The 19369-nt window shown below is 39.0% G+C and overlaps 2 pseudogenes; both read left to right on the top strand.

Moving 5' to 3' along the window:
• Positions 1 to 4642: 4642 nt before the first annotated feature.
• LOC149149665 (insulin-degrading enzyme-like 1, peroxisomal) lies at positions 4643 to 13490 on the top strand (annotated as a pseudogene).
• A 3288-nt stretch (positions 13491 to 16778) lies between these two features.
• On the top strand, positions 16779 to 18513 carry LOC149149664 (insulin-degrading enzyme-like 1, peroxisomal; annotated as a pseudogene).
• Positions 18514 to 19369: the final 856 nt, after the last annotated feature.

The raw sequence follows: 19369 nt of genomic DNA, 5'->3' as shown, positions 1-19369 counted from the left end.
ATCCAGCAGGGGCAGAACAAGCCGAGGAAGGACATATATGAGCTCTAAAGCTATGTGTTATAAAGTGGTCATTATTCATAGCTAGCTTTGGTCATAATGCTTCAAACAACATTAGACAAGTGTTGTCTTAACACGTGTACATAAGCCAGGGTCTACAACACATGAAGCACGTGGAACCCCAATCAAATTTTATGTAATCAAAGAAGAACAGCATGGTGAATTGGTTATGAATATCCTTGAGGAAACTGAAAGCAGAAAAACAGGGGCAGTTTCCTACTTTCCAGCAGCAGTGAAGAGATAAGACAGTAAGGGCCAGCAAAGAGTTTTAAACATCCATCAAGGCTAAAGCTGAAGGAAACCACTTGTCAGAGAACGAATCTTGATTGTAATAAATGCTATGTTCAGCATGATGTAGAATTAGACTCCTAATTGTCTTAGGTTTCTAAAGCTCCTAGTTAGCAGTCGTTGTATTTAATAGTTAGTTAAAGTTTGAGTAGGTGTCATAGCAAGCATAATTCGAGTTCCCCTCACATAGGAGGAGGAATCTCAGCTTTGTAAAGAATTCTATATATAGGAGAGAGAGCAATGTACTCAAGGTTGGAATTTTATTCAGAAAAGTTCTCATATTTGGCTTTATTTAAAAACTCTGTTTTAGTAATACAAGATAGGGCTTTACTTCTCAGGAATCAGGAGGGATTCGAATGTTCTGAATGTGTTGTATTGTTCTTTTCTTAATATTTGCAGTAGTATGGATGTGTAATTACTTAGGAATCACTCATGGTGCTCTAATTTCCTTTATACATTCATAGCCTGTGTGGTCCTATATGTTTCTGGTATGTTCTAAATGTGTTGAATCCTGAATGCCCTGACTTCTATGTAAGTTTGATACCATTGTTATACTGAAACGATGTTAACTCCATAAGCCCAATGGATACTTTCTAATTGTGTTTCCACTGCTCACATTTTTACCTTTGTTTCACAAGAGTTAGCCATCTTAATCATAATAAAAAAATCATAAATCCTTTGAGAGAGCCCTCTCAGGTTGGGGAGGCTAAGCCTCAGCCTAAAGTAGGTTTGAAATAGTTACACCGAGGTAGTCTAATCAGCAGCCTATCAGGGTCCTATTTTGGTGATAACATTTTGGTGTGTCTACCGAGAGCCTGAAGTCTATTCATTCCCGAAATTAAGAGGCTTAACTTCTAAAGGTAGCAGGAGGTCAGACATCTTTTTGAGGCTGCAAAACTACCTTCGCGACTCCACACATCGAATAAGAAATTGGAAGGTGACTCCACTGCTAGAAGATCAGTAGCTTGATGAAGTTTCAAGATGAGTTCCACTGCAAGAATGAATGCCAGGTATGCTCCTATGAATTGGTCTCATATCCCTGGTTTTCCAAATCCTATGCCAAAGGTTGATTGGTTAGATGATCTTCCAATATTCAAAGATGAAAAGAAGGACAATGTTGCTCTTCATTTGGTTAGGTTCCATATGCATGTATGCAGTCTTAAGGTTCATTTCCCTGAAGATTGTCTCATGAAGATGTTTATGACCACTTTAGAAGGAAACGCATGGTCTTGGTATAAAGGTTTGGAAAATAGTTCAATATATTCGCTTGCTAATATTCATGATGAATTCTATGAGATGTGTAAAGAATGTCATCCTTCCTTATTGTTGCTCAAATATTGTTGTAGACATTCTTTAAGTCTTATTCAATACTTGGAGGATTTTTATGATGATGATGAATTTATGGATGAAGAAATTTTAGAGGCTCTTCATAAAAATGCATTTCAACACCAAGAAGAAAGTGTAACATCTCATGAAATGCAACATGAAGATCAGCAGGGGTTTACTTATGAAAATCATATTACATCCTCTGAGATTGATGTAGAGATGTAGCAGATTTGTCCGGCTTCAGATCATTATGAGTATGAAATTGATTGCAAACATCAAGAAGAAGTACTGGAAAATAGCTTTTATAACCCTCAGGCAGAGGAAAAGGTTGTTCAATTTTGTAATTCCTTGCAGCAGCTTACTTCAAAGAATGATCACAATAGTGAGGAAAATTACATTGTTTATGAGAATCATGCAGAAAGGCAGTTGGATAGCACATCAAAGGAATTTTGTGTGGCTGAGGATCAGTTGTCTGAAGAGATAGAATGTTATGATTATTATCAAAATAACCATGTTTTCTTTAACCCTATAAATGAATACATGGCAAAGTTTTGCACATCAGTGTTTCATTTTCATTTGCATTATGAAGATAATATACATTATAAGTTGATTTGGTCATCTCACTATCATGGTTATTTTGAGGTTGAATGCAGTCAAGAGCCTCCAATATGAGAAAGGAAAATTGATTGGCTTTATTGGAAATATCATGTTGCTTGACCTAAGGTGGGATTTGCAGCTAGTAGGTAGGTAGGAAAATGTAAATAAGCTCAAAGTTGACTAAGCATTTTTTAGTAGATGTAGATTTCTTTCTCCCACAGTGATCATCAAGCTCAAGCCTGAGGTGAAGGCCCAAGAAGCTTGAAGAGGATTCTTGTCAAGCAAATGTCTGTTATCATAAAGGATGAAGCACTGGACCTGCGAGTTCTTAGTGTACTACAGGAGCACACTATCCCAAGTGGAGCCACTGTTATCACTTAAGAAACAATTTCTAAATTGTTCACATCAGTTCGATTGTAAAGGTTAGGTGTTAGTCTGAGTTTAATTTTTCCATGTTTGCTTCAATTCCACGGCTTCCAATTACCCATGGCATTAAGTGCAACGATCTTTATGCCTTCAATATCGGATGTTATGTCATTTGGGCTGCGGCAGCTGGAGTTGGATATTTAGTAGACTATTTGAGAGTTCACAGCTTCAGAGTTCTTTTCATGCAGTTCATAAAATGGTCTTTAATAGTTCTGAAAAGTTGTATTCTTCTATCATTATGGATCATCGTGATACCTGTTTCATCAGACTTTTGTTTGATCTTCTGGTGGTAGTCCCTTTGCAGGTTCCTGTGGATGAAAGTCCCTTGTTTCTTCTCTATCAGGATTGGGCTTTTGGGCTTATATTTCTCAAGATATGGACAAAATTCATATTTCTGGGTCAAATGGCACCCCTTACAGATGACAGCTAGCGAATGAAATTTGAGCAAGTCAAAGCAGATGGGTTTTCTCACTTACGTGGATTATGGGTGCTTCGCCAAATTCTGTCACCAATACTCGTAAAGCTTTTGACAGCACTCTATGCGCCATATGTCTTTTCTCGTGATTATAATGCAAATTGAATGACAGCAGTTGAAATTTTGGATGATGATATATACCTTGGAGCAGAGAACAATTTCAACCTTTTTACAATGAGAAACAATAGCGATGTTGCAACTGATGAAGAGAGAGGAAAATTGGAAGTTGTAGGTGAATACCACTTAGGAGCAGCGAAAGATAGCATAATTTACCTCTAGAATCTCAGAAAGATATATCCATCAAGAGGAAATCAGCCAGAGAAGGTTGTAGTTGATTCCTTGAGCTTTGCAGTTCAAGAAGGAGAGTGTTTTGGATTTCTTGGCACAATAGGTGCTGGAAAGAGTACAACACTGTCAATGCTATGTGGCGAAGAGCATCGTACGGGAGGGACTGCATACATTTTTGGCAAGGATATTCTTGCACATCCAAAGGCAGCACATCAGCATGTAGGTTATTGTCCTCAGTTTGATGCCCTTCTAGAGTTACTTACTGTTTGAGAACATCTTGATCTCTATGCATGGATCAAGGGAGTTTCAAAGGAAATATTAGATCAAGTTGTGGAAGGAAAGCTCGCAGAATTTGATTTATGGCCACAAGCAAACAAACCTTCTTGTTCTCTAAGTGGTGGCAATAAACGCAAGTTATCAGTGGCCATAGTAATGATTGGAGATCCTCCTCTAACCATTTTAGATGAACCTTCAACGAGTATGGACCCTATTGCAAAGCGATTTATGTGGGATGTCATCTCACATATATCAATCAGGCAAGGGAAAACAACAGTTATCCTGACAACACATAGCATGAATGGATCACAGGCCCTTTGTACACGCATTGGAATTATGGTTGGGGGGCGGCTCTGTTGTCTTAGAAGTCCTCAACATTTGAAAACACGCTTTGGCAACTATCTTGAACTTGAGGGGAAACCTGTTGATATTAGCGTGGTAGAATTAGATAACTTGTGCAATACTCTACAAGATATGTTGTTTGACTTTCCGATCCATTCTAGAGGTATCTTGAGTGATCTGGAAATTTGTATTGGAGGATCAGAGGCTGGCTCCTCCACTCACATGTCAGAAACTAATTTGTCACATGAAATGATCATTGTTGTGGGGCGTAGACTAGGCAATGAGGAGTATGTGCAAAACCTAATTTCAAATAGCCCTTGCATCGATGGAGTTTTTAGTGAGCAATTATTAGAACAATTATTCCGTGATGGTGGCATTCCATTAGTTTTTTAATCTTTTTAGGCATGGATCTCTTGTTATACGTCTGCCAGATTCCTACAGTTATATTTGGAATAGTCAATGGTGTTGTTGGTGTCATTGCATCTCTTCCTCAGGAGCAATATCTATTTCTTGAAAAGTTGCAAGCAAATCTTGTCAAGGTGATCAAGGGAGTAGGGTGCTTAAGCCATGAACAGTGGCGATCATTTAGCAATGAAAGGAAGACTTTGGATGCAAAAAAGTTTCCTGGACGGTGATTTGATTGAGTCATTTCTGGATCTCAGCAGAAATTGGATGGAGGAAATTGCAACTGCAATGTCTGTTCCAGTAGAGGTAAAGCAACTATCTCTCAAGAGGAATGTGGTGTTTAAGAGTTAAAAAAGGGCCTTTGCATTCAGTTTTGAACAGCTTCAGGGCACATGAAAAGAGACATTTCAAGATAATGAAGTTCAAGACAGTCAAATTTTGGCATTAAGACTGTGTTTTTGGAATTACACAGCAATTTTGTAGCACGCTACGAAACTGCTGTAGCTGCATGTTACAATTCAGTTGATCAATTATAATTGACAAAGTGGAAAATATTTTTGAAAGGAGGTGTATAAAGAATATCATTAACAAAATATGAGCATCCAGCAGGGGCAGAACAAGCTGAGGAAGGACATATATGAGCTCTAAAGCTATGTGTTATAAAGTGGTCATTATTCATAGCTAGCTTTTGTCATAATGCTTCAAACAGCATTAGACAGGTGTTGTCTTAACACGTGTACATAAGCCAGGCTCTACAGCACATGAAGCACGTGGAACCCCAATCAAATTTTATGTAATCAAAGAAGAACAACATGGTGAATTGGTTATGAATATCCTTGAGGAAACTAAAAGCAGAAAAATAGGGGCAGTTTCCTACTTTCGAGCAGCAGTGAAGAGATAAGACAGTAAGGGCCAACAAAGAGTTTTAAACATCCATCAAGGCTAAAGCTGAAGGAAACCACTTGTCAGAGAACGAATCTTGATTGTAATAAATGCTATGTTCAGCATGATGTAGAATTAGACTCCTAATTATCTTAGGTTTCTAAAGCTCCTAGTTAGCAGTCGTTGTATTTAATAGTTAGTTAAAGTTTGAGTAGGTGTCATAGCAAGCATAATTCGAGTTCCCCTCACATAGGAGGAGGAATCTCAGCTTTGTAAAGAATTCTATATATAGGAGAGAGAGCAATGTACTCAAGGTTGGAAGTTTATTCAGAAAAGTTCTCATATTTGGCTTTATGTAAAAACTCTGTTTTAGTAATACAAGATAGGGCTTTACTTCTCAGGAATCAGGAGGGATTCGAATGTTCTGAATGTGTTGTATTGTTCTTTTCTTAATATTTGCAGTAGTATGGATGTGTAATTACTTAGAAATCACTCATGGTGCTCTAATTTCCTTTATACATTCATAGACTATGTGGTCCTATATGTTTCTGGTATGTTCTAAATGTGTTGAATCCTGAATGCACTGACTTCTATGTAAGGTTGATACCATTGTTATACTGAAACGATGTTAACTCCATAAGCCCAATGGCTACTTTCTAATTGTGTTTCCACTACTCACATTTTTACCTTTGTTTCACAAGAGTTATCCATCTTAATCATAATCAAAAAATCATAAATCCTTTGAGAGAGCCCTCTCAGGTTGGGGAGGCTAAGCCTCAACCTAAAGTAGGTTTGAAATAGTTACACCGAGGTAGTCTAATCAGCAGCCTATCAGGGTCCTATTTTGGTGATAACACAACTCATGTGTGCTTATCCTGTAAGGTTCTTTTGATGTTGGAGCTGCCCCTGGCACTAACTCAATAGAAAAGTCTACTTCCCTATGAGGTGGAAACTTTGAAATATCCTCGGGAAACACATCCTAAATTTTTTGTAGAGCTAGGTACCTTCTCAAAACATCTACACCCTCAACTTCCTTACCTTTGTGACTAGAAATATCTATGGAAAATAGCACACACCCTTTCCTATGACTGTGCTTTTCTTGCGTAGTTGTCACCATCATCACTGATGTGCCTTTCTTCTTTGCCTGCAAGACGCTTGGTTTCCCATTATCATCCACACATTCAATTTATTTGTCATAACAATCCACCTTGGTTCTATGAAGATACAATAAATCCATGACCAATAACATATTATATGATCCTAACAATAATACATTCAAATTTGTTGCAGTAGGCATACCATTCAAATCAAATGCACAAGCTCTTACCCAATGATGAGCTCACTTATTTGTACATGAAACCAATTGTACTAACCAAGATTTTGCATGCAATTCCTTACTCAAACCACACTTATCCACCAAGTCAGGACTAACATAGCTATAATTAGAGCTAGGGTCAATCAAAATAAAAATAACTTGATCACAAATATTATCGTCCATCTCAATTATAGATGCATGATGGTCTGCATGTTTGTTATCTAGTGCTACATAAATACGAGGAACACTCTAACGAACATCCCCAACAGTTTTTGCCTCTTACGTACTATATATCTGAGGTATACCACCTTGATTTTGTGGACAATCTCTCTTAAGGTGCTCCTTTCTGCATGTCCAACACTCCAACCAACCAGTACCATCATCTCTATGTTGTTTTTATGACTCGTGTCCATGTCTAGTTGTATTGAACCTCTTTTGTGGTGCCACATTCTCCTTTTCATTTGCATTCTGAGGCCTTTCTCTTTTCAGTTGCCATTTACCTTTACCTTTTTCTTTTCTTTTCCATCCTTGTTGGGATTCATTCTTACACTTTGATTGTTCATATCAATGTTTCAATTTCCCAATAATTTCCTCAAGTGACCGAGGCTCATCATCCTCAATCCGATCTCTAAATGATAATGGAAATCCACTGACAAATTGTTGAAATTTAGCCTTCTCATATTTAAGATACGATACACACCTTAATAGCTCCAGGAACTTAGTCATGTACTCTTCATCTATCATTGATCCCATCTTTAGCTCATAGAATTATTTGGCTTTACTGTCGTAGTACCTTTCTGACAATTACTTCTTCCTAAAAAGGCTCTTGAACGCATGCCAAGTCAAGTCATATGTCCTAATGTCTCTAACCCGCTTCAAATCTTCCCACCAGATGTTTGCTTTACCTCTTAGACTAAAGATAGCTATTATGGCCTTCATATTGTTTGTTTACTCATGCAACTCAAATAACTTCTTCATCACAAGTATCCAAGCCTCTACATCTTCCAGCTTCTTCACATTCCATCAAAAGTATGTGTCTTTTCTTTCTTAAACTCATCTAGAAAGTATCCCCTATTACTCTTCCTGTAAGGATGATAACAATGACAATCATGATGCCTGTCAGAACCAAAATTAGAATAGTATCTTTATCCATCACCTCTCTTATATGGAGTGTCCAACAAACTATCATCTATACCGTGTGTTGGGATCGGGATCCCCAAGGGCAGTTTTGGGTCTAAAAGCTCATGTTTTTGTAATATTATTGTAAAGACTCCACATTTTATAGTCACGGAATGCGAAGGTATTATGTGTCATAAAGGATAGTCCACCCTTAGTTTTGTAAAGTAAGGCCGGCTATAAAAGATCTAACCATGATCTGCAGACCATGGGATTGTATAAAAAGAGCTAAGCTCTAAGTAGTTAATAGCATTAGATGAGGAAGAGAGTCATGGCTTTAGAGCAAGAAGTCTAAGTCTTGGGTTGTAGCATAGGTAGAGGCTCTGCAACTAAGTGCGCAGAGGCCTAGGGTAGAAGTCTGCAGCTGAGTGCACAGACCCTTGCAGCTGTGTACATGGGGTGAATAGAGTCTGTAATACTTGGAAGATATAATAAAAGGAGTTATTCTGCAATTTATGTGTATTTGTTCTGTTAATGGGTTTGGATATTTTGTGTATGAATTTCTTTTATTATGCTTATATTATGCGTGAATGAATGAAATTACATTGAATAATTGAACATGATCACAAATATCTACTTACGCAGTGATAACTTTAAGTATTTGACAAGATAATCAAATCACTTAGGATAATTGAGAAATTTTCACAGCATGCTGCTATAGTAGTGCGAAAGTACCTGAGCTACAGGTTAGAGTTGTGCGAAGGTCGATCGTGTACTTTCGCGAAGGTATTGAAATCCAGAATAGAGGGTTTGTATTACAAGCCCTAGATCGAGATCACCTACACGAAGGCAAGGATAAAAGAGATCAAACGACATCACAACCATCTCAAGGATGGGGAAACTTGGTTCCAACATCCACCCATACTGCTTCAGGTGAGACTTCGGTCCATGTTCCGCGAGCTAATTCCGAAAGGGCCAGTAGTGTAGGGATTTGTTTGGCTAAATAACGTTGAACCTGGGTCAGGCCCCCTTAAGCCAACAATTGATTCCGTTGTCGGGACCAGAATCAACATAAGAGATGTGTGATGTCATATCACTGAAATCCAACTAAGAAGGAGATTGGAGACTGGTTGGATAGAAATATCCACGAATTCATGGCACAGGAGAACAAAAACCCGCGACTGTCAAAAGAATAGTGGTCGGACCGATACCTGTATACAGAGATCCACGAAATCTTTTTTTTCTCTTTCCCTATTGAGCTATACGAGTGGATCATGAAGCTAGAAGATAGCCAAGGAAGGTGGAAACTTGATGGTCCTATTGTGTGGACCCCAGACATAGTGCGAAGTTTGGAAGCATCGGAGGATAATATTGCCCGCGTTGTCAATCATTGGCTTAATCGCGTAATAGGAGTATTTGTGACTGAATTCGCGGTCGACACCTCAGTCAGCTATAGCGAGGCAGAATGACGCTTTTTCAAAGGACCATGAGGTAAGTACGTAAAATATTTGAATACTTGGATTAAAATGTTGTTGTGCGAAAAATGGGTTATACAGCTACCTTGATGTTCAAGACTATGCAAAGCAGAAAAACTTACAGGAACGAAGGAAATAAGGGTCCGGAGTATAGCCCCTTGATTTCACCTCCACGAAGAGATGAAGAAGGGATATCGAAGGTTTCTCCGTGTAGTGCTATCCAGTTAATAAGACAAGGATTATTGTGAATACACCTCCACCAACACCACCTCTGACTTCACCACCATCGCCTCCGAATTTGCTCGTGTCGCCTCCACCTCCACTGCGGTTCAGTATGGAAAACACAGTGAAGTTGCCTTTGTTCAAAGGCTTGGGAAATGAGGACCCGGACCAATTCTGGTTCGGTGTGAGGGTTGTATGGGAAGCTCTTGGTATTACAAATGATCATATAAAGAAGGTGACACTGGTTACTACTCTGCAATATTGCGCACTAACTTTGTATATTAAGTACTCTAACGATAACCCGAATGCTAGAGTAGCAGACATCCAGGTAGCACTAAATAGGGAATTTAACAGGCCTAAATATGAGGCACAGTCAATTGTGGGATTCAAGGATATCGTGATGCAACCATGTGAGACGCCTTGGGAGATAGATCAGAGGCCGAAGTGTACAATCCACGAAGCCAAAATGAATTTGATAGATGGACAGAATCGCGAGTGGTTTATGGCTTCACTACTACCACACTTAAGGAGTGTGTTGTCGCAGCAGAAGATAACAACTTAGGCAGAGGCCTTGGAGATTTCCATGAGATTACATGAGACTCCGATGTAAGATCCTAATCTAGGAGTTCAGCAGATCCATGCGCAACTAAAGAATCTGTGCCTTGAGATGCAAAGTCTGAAGCAAGACCGGACAGTTTGACCAGAGGTACGCGAGGAGGTATGGTGCTTGAAATGCAAGAGTCGGGGTAATGACAAAGACCATTGCCCGATCTTTGAAAATTACCTTGCAGGAGGAAGATCAATGCCTTTAATGCCAGAAGCTCAAGCAAGACTATTGGGCATGGGATCCCTGGTAGCATGTTTTGGGGCTCAAAGCCCAAGTTTTGGTCAATTGTATTGTAAGACTCCATGAAGTGAGGGCACGGAGCGCGAAGTGTACAATCGAATCATAGGGTTGTCCACCCTAAGAATTGTATTGTAATTTAATTTAAAGTTGTGTCGGCCTACCCATGGTCCACGAACCATGGGATTGTATAAATAGAGCGAGGCTCTAAGTGTAAAGATAGCTTATTAGAGTATAGATAATAGATAGAATAGCGAAGGCATGGTAAGAGCATAAAGTGGAATCTGAAGTGTACTGGGTTGTAGTGGTAGGAAGAGGCTCTGCAGCTGAGTGCGCAGAGGCCTAGTAGAGTCCATAATTGAGTGCGCAGACCCCTGGAACTGAGTGCGTAGGGCGGAGTCGGGTCTATACTTGGGATTGAAAGATAATAAAGAGAAGTTTATTTTGTGCATCTTTTTTGTAATCTTTATGTTGATGTTATATATTACTTTTACTCTGTTTATTTACTACATGCACTTGATGAATACTCGTATGAATGCTTACATGTGAATTTAATCTAAGTAATCAGCTAGCAAAGACTAATTAAGGAAGACGGGTAAATAACACGGCCTGCGCTACGGCTGGAACTGCGCGAAGACAGTATCACAGGGTGCGGGGTACCCGCAAGTGTGCGTAGCACAGTAAGTGCGAAGGTTGTGTTAGACTCCGTCTCATGTCAGAGATTGATTCTTCTTCAAAACCTTGTTTTGAAGAAGAAATCATTTAATGTATTGATTTAAATTATGTAATTTATGCTCCAGCTCTTCAAAAGGCAGCAGCGACTTCAAAGCTTCTATCTGCACAAGCACAATTCAGAATATCATTAGCAATCAGAGGCAAAAAGTTATGTGGAGAAAATACCAATTGCAGCAGTATCAATTGTACAAGTTCATAGTGGTATTTTGAAAGATGGTACACGGATGGTTATAAAGATGCAACACTTGCAAATAGAGACAATGATGCGTTATGGTCTTCGTAATCTTGCTTGGATAGTTTACGGAGACAATAAAGAGGAACCTTGAAAAGAATAATTCAGACATATTGTAAGCCCCTGCCTACAAAATAAGCAGTGTGACCCTCCTTCATCAGGAATCGCCAGAGGTTGACTCATCCCATCGAAAAGAGGAAAATGTGCAAGGCACAGAAAACATTGTATATCACTGTGTTGTTTGTGAGCGGCTTGAAAACGGGAAAACATTATTCTTTTGCTTGAGAAGGAAAGACCACATGTTTGTAAGGTTTCTCTTCTAGTGGAAGGCTCAGGACAACTACCATTTCTTATTGCTGCTGCTGAGCAAGAACATTTAAATTATAGAAGTTTGCCTCATTTGGCCCGCCATAAAAATATTTTGCAATCAACTTTAGGAGAAGAATCATATGCTATGGCTATCAAGGAGATATGGGAATGTTTCCAAGTTCATTTCCTCGAATTTCTTGGGGCTGTTTTTACAAAATCCAGCCTTGAAGAACTAGAATATGCTAAATCAGAGAAATGCGCTGCAAGATTTGTTCAACCATCACATCGAAGAGCTGGAAATGACATTTCTACCCAAGAGATTATACTCAGGGGGAGGCAGCACTGTCAGCAATATACCCATGCTTGGAATTATAGTTGTTGTCATCTTTCTTATCCATGATTCACATACCCAAGTTCAGAATGTTACTACTACCTCAGGAACCTCATTTGCAACCACTTTATTGAGATTTTGTTGCTTTGTTGCATCAATACTAGTTAAAAAGGCTGCGCAATCTGAGAAAAAAATCACTAAATTTTCTATTGCCTGGAGTTATTGTGTTCATGGAGTGGGTTGTGTCTCAACCATCTTTCGTGAAAGATATCAAGGTCGATTTAGTCACTGCAAAAGGACTGTCTGAATTGAAGCAGGAATGTACATTGCTTAGAAGACTCTTCTCAAACCGACAAACGTGTCCAGAGAAGATTGCTCCATATTCTGTTGCAGATATAATCCAGAAGTACTGGTCAAACAGCATTATGGGAGGATTATGAATTGCTGGGCTTTAATCCTCTTTCTCTTGCTCATCAGGATCTAGATTTTTCCAATCTGTGTATGATAAGAAATAGTAAAGGGAGTTTCCAGGTTCAGCTACAGAGGTTCTCTACAGTGGCACCCTTGATCCAGATCTTGATCAGGTTTCAGGTGGCTATGAGGCTGACCAAGAAGATCTGATCTCTCTTGCGTCTATGATTATAGTGGTTTGATTTGTTTTGAGGTTCATATGGTTTGAGGTATGTATAATTCGTATGATTCAACCCTGAATGGTCTCATTATATATGGGTCTCAGCACAGCTTGATCTGAGAGTGGAGGCATTTCTTAAAATGTTTGAGAGTAAACTACATGCTATGTCAGATGATGATTTTAAGACAAACGTGGATGCTTTGATTGATGATAAGCTCGAGAAACACAAAAACTTGCAAGAACAATCAAGCTTTTATTTCTTGAGCTTGGAACTCTTAAGTTTGACAGGGTAGAAATGGAGGTTGCTGAAATTGACGAAACAAGACTTGATTTACTTCTTTGATAATCACATAAAACTTGGCTGTCCTGAAAGAAGAAAACTGACCGTGCAAGTATATGGAAGTTCTCACAGTGGAGCATACAAACTGGCCAAATCTATGGACATACCCTCCAACAAAGACGTTTGTAATGGTAAGGCAGTTACATCAGATAATTCAGATAGAGAGCATTTGAAGGATGACGCAGTTAAACTTGCTCCTTCAGATCAATCCGCTGATATGAATAGCAGTGAACTGGATAAATATCAGTCAAAGCGCATCGATGACATACCTAGTTTCAAAAGGTCTCAAACTTTGTTTGGCTCTTTAAGGGGAGTAAATCAAGATTATACATAGCAAAAATGGAACAGTGATGGTGCAATGAAATGATGGTGCAGTCTTAATGTTTTAATACTTCAAACCAAGCAGATACTCTCTGATAGTAGATTGAATTTCTCTATACCAGACGGTTAAAATTGGTGAATGCCTTTCGAACTCCATTCAAATGTAGTAATGTCATTGTTATATGATAGTTTTAACAGCGATTCTTAGATCTTGGGTTTTATCATAGTACCTTAACCAACTTGCTACGGTTACCAATGGTGTTTTATTGGAAAAGTTAAATACAATGTTGCATGCATAGTGGAAATCTATATGACAGATCTCAGGAATTGTAAGTCACATTTTTATTTTATTTTCACATGATCTTGTTCGCGCGAGAAGCATCCTAAGTCCCCTGTGGATCTCTGCATTAGACGCCCTGCAAACTCTGCGTTTGGTTTCGTTGTGGTTGTGGGTTTATATGTGTTTCATGAGATGTGTGAATGTGTCGATCATTGCATATGGTGGAGCAACGTTTTTCAGATACAATCAATGGTGTGGCCGCTGCAATTTACTGCTCTGTGGACCTGCCAAGGAGCATCACTTATGTACGTGTCAGCAAATTAGTAGATCTGATTTGAAACTGTTCTTCAGATTTCCTTATTCTAAAAGCCAACGTATTTCCAGAGATTTGGGGGGCGCGGTTGTAATTTCCAGAGTGTGCAAAGTGTCAGAAAACGAGGAGCGATTGCCTATGTTTATTTTTAGCAAAGGGAGTGACACCTGTAATGCCACCTATTCACCAGATTCAACAGATTTCAGTGGAAGGAGCGCCATTTTCTCTTCAGGAAGCGCTGATGGTTTTGTTTTTAGTTTATTTTGTTAATAATGATAAAAAACAAATGCCGGGTCTTGGGGTCGATTGGTTTTCCCCCAGCTGTGTTTTGTTTCATATATTTAAAAAAAAGGAAACATTCTTGTGATGTTAGTTAAAAACAGCGCCCCTGTTTTGGGCAGCATTGTATTTATTATAAAACAAATTCATTTGTAAGGAGTTAGTCAGAGAGGGGAGATTTTTTCTGAGTGCTGAGAGCTGCTGTAGCGTAGCAGAGCTTCATTGTACAGTCATTGGCAGAGATATTTAATGGAATTTCACAGCTCTGTTTGCTGATATTCATGTGGTATGTTAATTTAGCATAAGTTTTCCCTTTGTCTCATATGTAAACTGTTATGTTTCATTTCATTTCATGACCATATCAAGCTGAACAAATGAAGTGATTAGGTAGGAATTCATAGTATTATATGCTCCCCCTATAAGTTTGTTCGCGTTCAATGTTTTCTACTGTTTAAGGAGGATTCAAAGTTATTGTCTGCCCTCCTTAGCTCCTCACCAGTCTTGCCATCCCATTGAAATCCAGATTTGATGCTAAATTTCATGCCTACCTTTCCTCAGTCAATAACCTATGTTGTTCATTATATTTTTCTGTTTCAAACTGTGATCTTGCCCATTCAGCCCGGAAAATCCCCGTCATTTAATTAAAAACCCCCTTAGATCAATTTACTAGCCTAAAATCTTTATTCCTAATTGGTCAGCTTATCATATTGAAAGATCTATCGAATCTGACCTGAGAGAGCCTTCTCATACCTCGTAGGGCTAGCTATGAGGTGAAATGGTTTGATGTAGCCTTGAGAGTTTGTCTATCTCATCCTAGGTGAATTCCAAGCGCTAACATATTGGCGACCATACTGGGGAGAACAAACTTGTTTGTGGGTTGATGTGTTTGTTTCATAAGTCTTAGACGGAGCCTGAAGTTACGCCAGGAGCCTTCGAAAACGCTCTTGTTTTACATCAGCGTTAGTAGATAAACGCTGCTTCAGTCAATCTCCGTGAGCTTGTGAATATAGCACTTCATTTGAATTTTACCCCAGTACATGTATCAATTTCAGATCTGATGCTGATGGTGGACAGCAGTCAGATACATATGCAGGCTGAATCATTCACCTGGCGACTCCAACTCGATCCAGACATTCCAGTGCCTGTTGATATGTTCATGCAATGGTAGGGTATGTGGCAAACCCTGCACTGTGTGAAGCTCTAAACGAATTTAGAGAAAGCTTAGTGGATATTGAAATTAATGAAGAAGTTTTAAGTTTTTTCCTTCAATGTTTGAAATCTCTGAATTATCATCCTAGTGTCTGTGAGTTACTTGTTGAAAGAATCGAGAAGGAGATTCAAGATGTAGATGAGCAGATCCAGTCTTATGATTTCCAAGACCCTAAAAAGTTCTTGGAAATCCTTCCTCCTGCGCAACAAGAAACAACAGACTTGCCTATAGAGGTACACATTGACAATGTGCAGCTGGAAATTTGCATTGCAGAGTTGGGACAGCCAATAGAGTCCGGTTTCCGTGATCCTATTGCGGCATACATGGACATGTTTTTCAGTTTGATTGACATATCAGACTGTATTTTCCGTGACCAGGGTCAGTATGTGCATGAAGGGCTGCCAGCATCTGCATCTGTGACTTCGTGGCAGCATTCTCAAGCGGCTTCATTTTCAGGTTTACTTGAATGGTTAATATGGCATTTTAGCATTACCTGATCTATTATTTGTACAGCAGATTAGAGTAGGTTTTGTAAATAAATAAGCAGCCATAAGGGCAGCATCTTGTTTTAGTTTGCTTGAAGATTGTTTGAGTTCAGTTTCAGTTTGAAAATAAGTCAAGAGTTGTGATGATGATGACTCCATTGCCCAATGAATAAGGCACTGGTCTGCTCTCCCAAGAGGTCTGAGGTTCTTGGCACCTCCAAGAAGCTGCAGCTGCCATCCCAAATGGAGCCAATGTTAGACTCCGTCTCATGTCAGAGATTGATTCTTCTTCAAAACCTTGTTTTGAAGAAGAAATCATTTAATGTATTGATTTAAATTATGTAATTTATGCTCCAGCTCTTCAAAAGGCAGCAGCGACTTCAAAGCTTCTATCTGCACAAGCACAATTCAGAATATCATTAGCAATCAGAGGCAAAAAGTTATGTGGAGAAAATACCAATTGCAGCAGTATCAATTGTACAAGTTCATGGTGGTATTTTGAAAGATGGTACACGGATGGTTATAAAGATGCAACACTTGCAAATAGAGACAATGATGCGTTATGGTCTTCGTAATCTTGCTTGGATAGTTTACGGAGACAATAAAGAGGAACCTTGAAAAGAATAATTCAGACATATTGTAAGCCCCTGCCTACAAAATAAGCAGTGTGACCCTCCTTCATCAGGAATCGCCAGAGGTTGACTCATCCCATCGAAAAGAGGAAAATGTGCAAGGCACAGAAAACATTGTATATCACTGTGTTGTTTGTGAGCGGCTTGAAAACGGGAAAACATTATTCTTTTGCTTGAGAAGAAAAGACCACATGTTTGTAAGGTTTCTCTTCTAGTGGAAGGCTCAGGACAACTACCATTTCTTATTGCTGCTGCTGAGCAAGAACATTTAAATTATAGAAGTTCGCCTCATTTGGCCCGCCATAAAAATATTTTGCAATCAACTTTAGGAGAAGAATCATATGCTATGGCTATCAAGGAGATATGGGAATGTTTCCAAGTTCATTTCCTCGAACTTCTTGGGGCTGTTTTTACAAAATCCAGCCTTGAAGAACTGGAATATGCTAAATCAGAGAAATGCGCTGCAAGATTTGTTCAACCATCACATCGAAGAGCTGGAAATGACATTTCTACCCAAGAGATTATACTCAGGGGGAGGCAGCACTGTCAGCAATATACCCATGCTTGGAATTATAGTTGTTGTCATCTTTCTTATCCATGATTCACATACCCAAGTTCAGAATGTTGCTACTACCTCAGGAACCTCATTTGCAACCACTTTATTGAGATTTTGTTGCTTTGTTGCATCAATACTAGTTAAAAAGGCTGCGCAATCTGAGAAAAAAATCACTGAATTTTCTATTGCCTGGAGTTATTGTGTTCATGGAGTGGGTTGTGTCTCAACCATCTTTCGTGAAAGATATCAAGGTCGATTTAGTCACTGCAAAAGGACTGTCTGAATTGAAGCCGGAATGTACATTGCTTAGAAGACTCTTCTCAAACCGACAAACGTGTCCAGAGAAGATTGCTCCATATTCTGTTGCAGATATAATCCAGAAGTACTGGTCAAACAACATTATGGGAGGATTATGAATTGCTGGGCTTTAATCCTCTTTCTCTTGCTCATCAGGATCTAGATTTTTCCAATCTGTGTATGATAAGAGATAGTAAAGGGAGTTTCCAGGTTCAGCTACAGAGGTTCTCTACAGTGGCACCCTTGATCCAGATCTTGATCAGGTTTCAGGTGGCTATGAGGCTGACCAAGAAGATCTGATCTCTCTTGCGTCTATGATTATAGTGGTTTGATTTGTTTTGAGGTTCATATGGTTTGAGGTATGTATAATTCGTATGATTCAACCCTGAATGGTCTCATTATATATGGGTCTCAGCACAGCTTGATCTGAGAGTGGAGGCATTTCTTAAAATGTTTGAGAGTAAACTACATGCTATGTCAGATGATGATTTTAAGACAAACGTGGATGCTTTGATTGATGATAAGCTCGAGAAACACAAAAACTTGCAAGAACAATCAAGCTTTTATTTCTTGAGCTTGGAACTCTTAAGTTTGACAGGGTAGAAATGGAGGTTTCTGAAATTGACGAAACAAGACTTGATTTACTTCTTTGATAATCACATAAAACTTGGTTGTCCTGAAAGAAGAAAACTGACCGTGCAAGTATATGGAAGTTCTCACAGTGGAGCATACAAACTGGCCAAATCTATGGACATACCCTCCAACAAAGACATTTGTAATGGTAAGGCAGTTACATCAGATAATTCAGATAGAGAGCATTTGAAGGATGACGCAGTTAAACTTGCTCCTTCAGATCAATCCGCTGATATGAATAGCAGTGAACTGGATGAATATCAGTCAAAGCGCATCGATGACATACCTAGTTTCAAAAGGTCTCAAACTTTGTTTGGCTCTTTAAGGGGAGTAAATCAAGATTATACATAGCAAAAATGGAACAGTGATGGTGCAATGAAATGATGGTGCAGTCTTAATGTTTTAATACTTCAAACCAAGCAGATACTCTCTGATAGTAGATTGAATTTCTATGTACCAGATGGTTAAAATTGGTGAATGCCTTTCGAACTCCATTCAAATGTAGTAATGTCATCGTTATATGATAGTTTTAACAACGATTCTTAGATCTTGGGTTTTATCATAGTACCTTAACCAACTTGCTACGGTTACCAATGGTGTTTTATTGGAAAAGTTAAATACAATGTTGCATGCATAGTGGAAATCTATATGACAGATCTCAGGAATTGTAAGTCACATTTTTATTTTATTTTCACATGATCTTGTTCGCGCGAGAAGCATCCTAAGTCCCCTGTGGATCTCTGCATTAGATGCCCTGCAAACTCTACGTTTGGTTTCGTTGTGGTTGTGGGTTTATATGTGTTTCATGAGATGTGTGAATGTGTCGATCATTGCATATGGTGGAGCAACGTTTTTCAGATACAATCAATGGTGTGGCCGCTGCAATTTACTGCTCTGTGGACCTGCCAAGGAGCATCACTTATGTACGTGTCAGAAAATTAGTAGATCTGATTTGAAACTGTTCTTCAGATTTCCTTATTCTAAAAGCCAACGTATTTCCAGAGATTTGGGGGGCGCGGTTGTAATTTCCTGAGTGTGCAAAGTGTCAGAAAACGAGGAGCGATTGCCTATGTTTATTTTTAGCAAAGGGAGTGACACCTGTAATGCCACCTATTCAACAGATTTCAGTGGAAGGAGCGCCATTTTCTCTTCAGGAAGCGCTGATGGTTTTGTTTTTAGTTTATTTTGTTAATAATGATAAAAAACAAATGCCGGGTCTTGGGGTCGATTGGTTTTCCCCCAGCTGTGTTTTGTTTCATATATTTAAAAAAAAGGAAACATTCTTGTGATGTTAGTTAAAAACAGCGCCCCTGTTTTGGGCAGCATTGTATTTATTATAAAACAAATTCATTTGTAAGGAGTTAGTCAGAGAGGGGAGATTTTTTCTGAGTGCTGAGAGTTGCTGTAGCGTAGCAGAGCTTCATTGTACAGTCATTGGCAGAGATATTTAA

The sequence above is a fragment of the Pinus tabuliformis genome, chromosome 9, assembly GCF_031772625.1.
Source record: "Pinus tabuliformis cultivar Carrire ecotype Pingquan chromosome 9, CPIR1, whole genome shotgun sequence".
NCBI lineage: Eukaryota > Viridiplantae > Streptophyta > Pinopsida > Pinales > Pinaceae > Pinus > Pinus tabuliformis.
The sequence above is the reverse complement of the archived record's forward strand: the minus strand, read 5'-3'. Positions and strand labels throughout refer to the sequence as shown.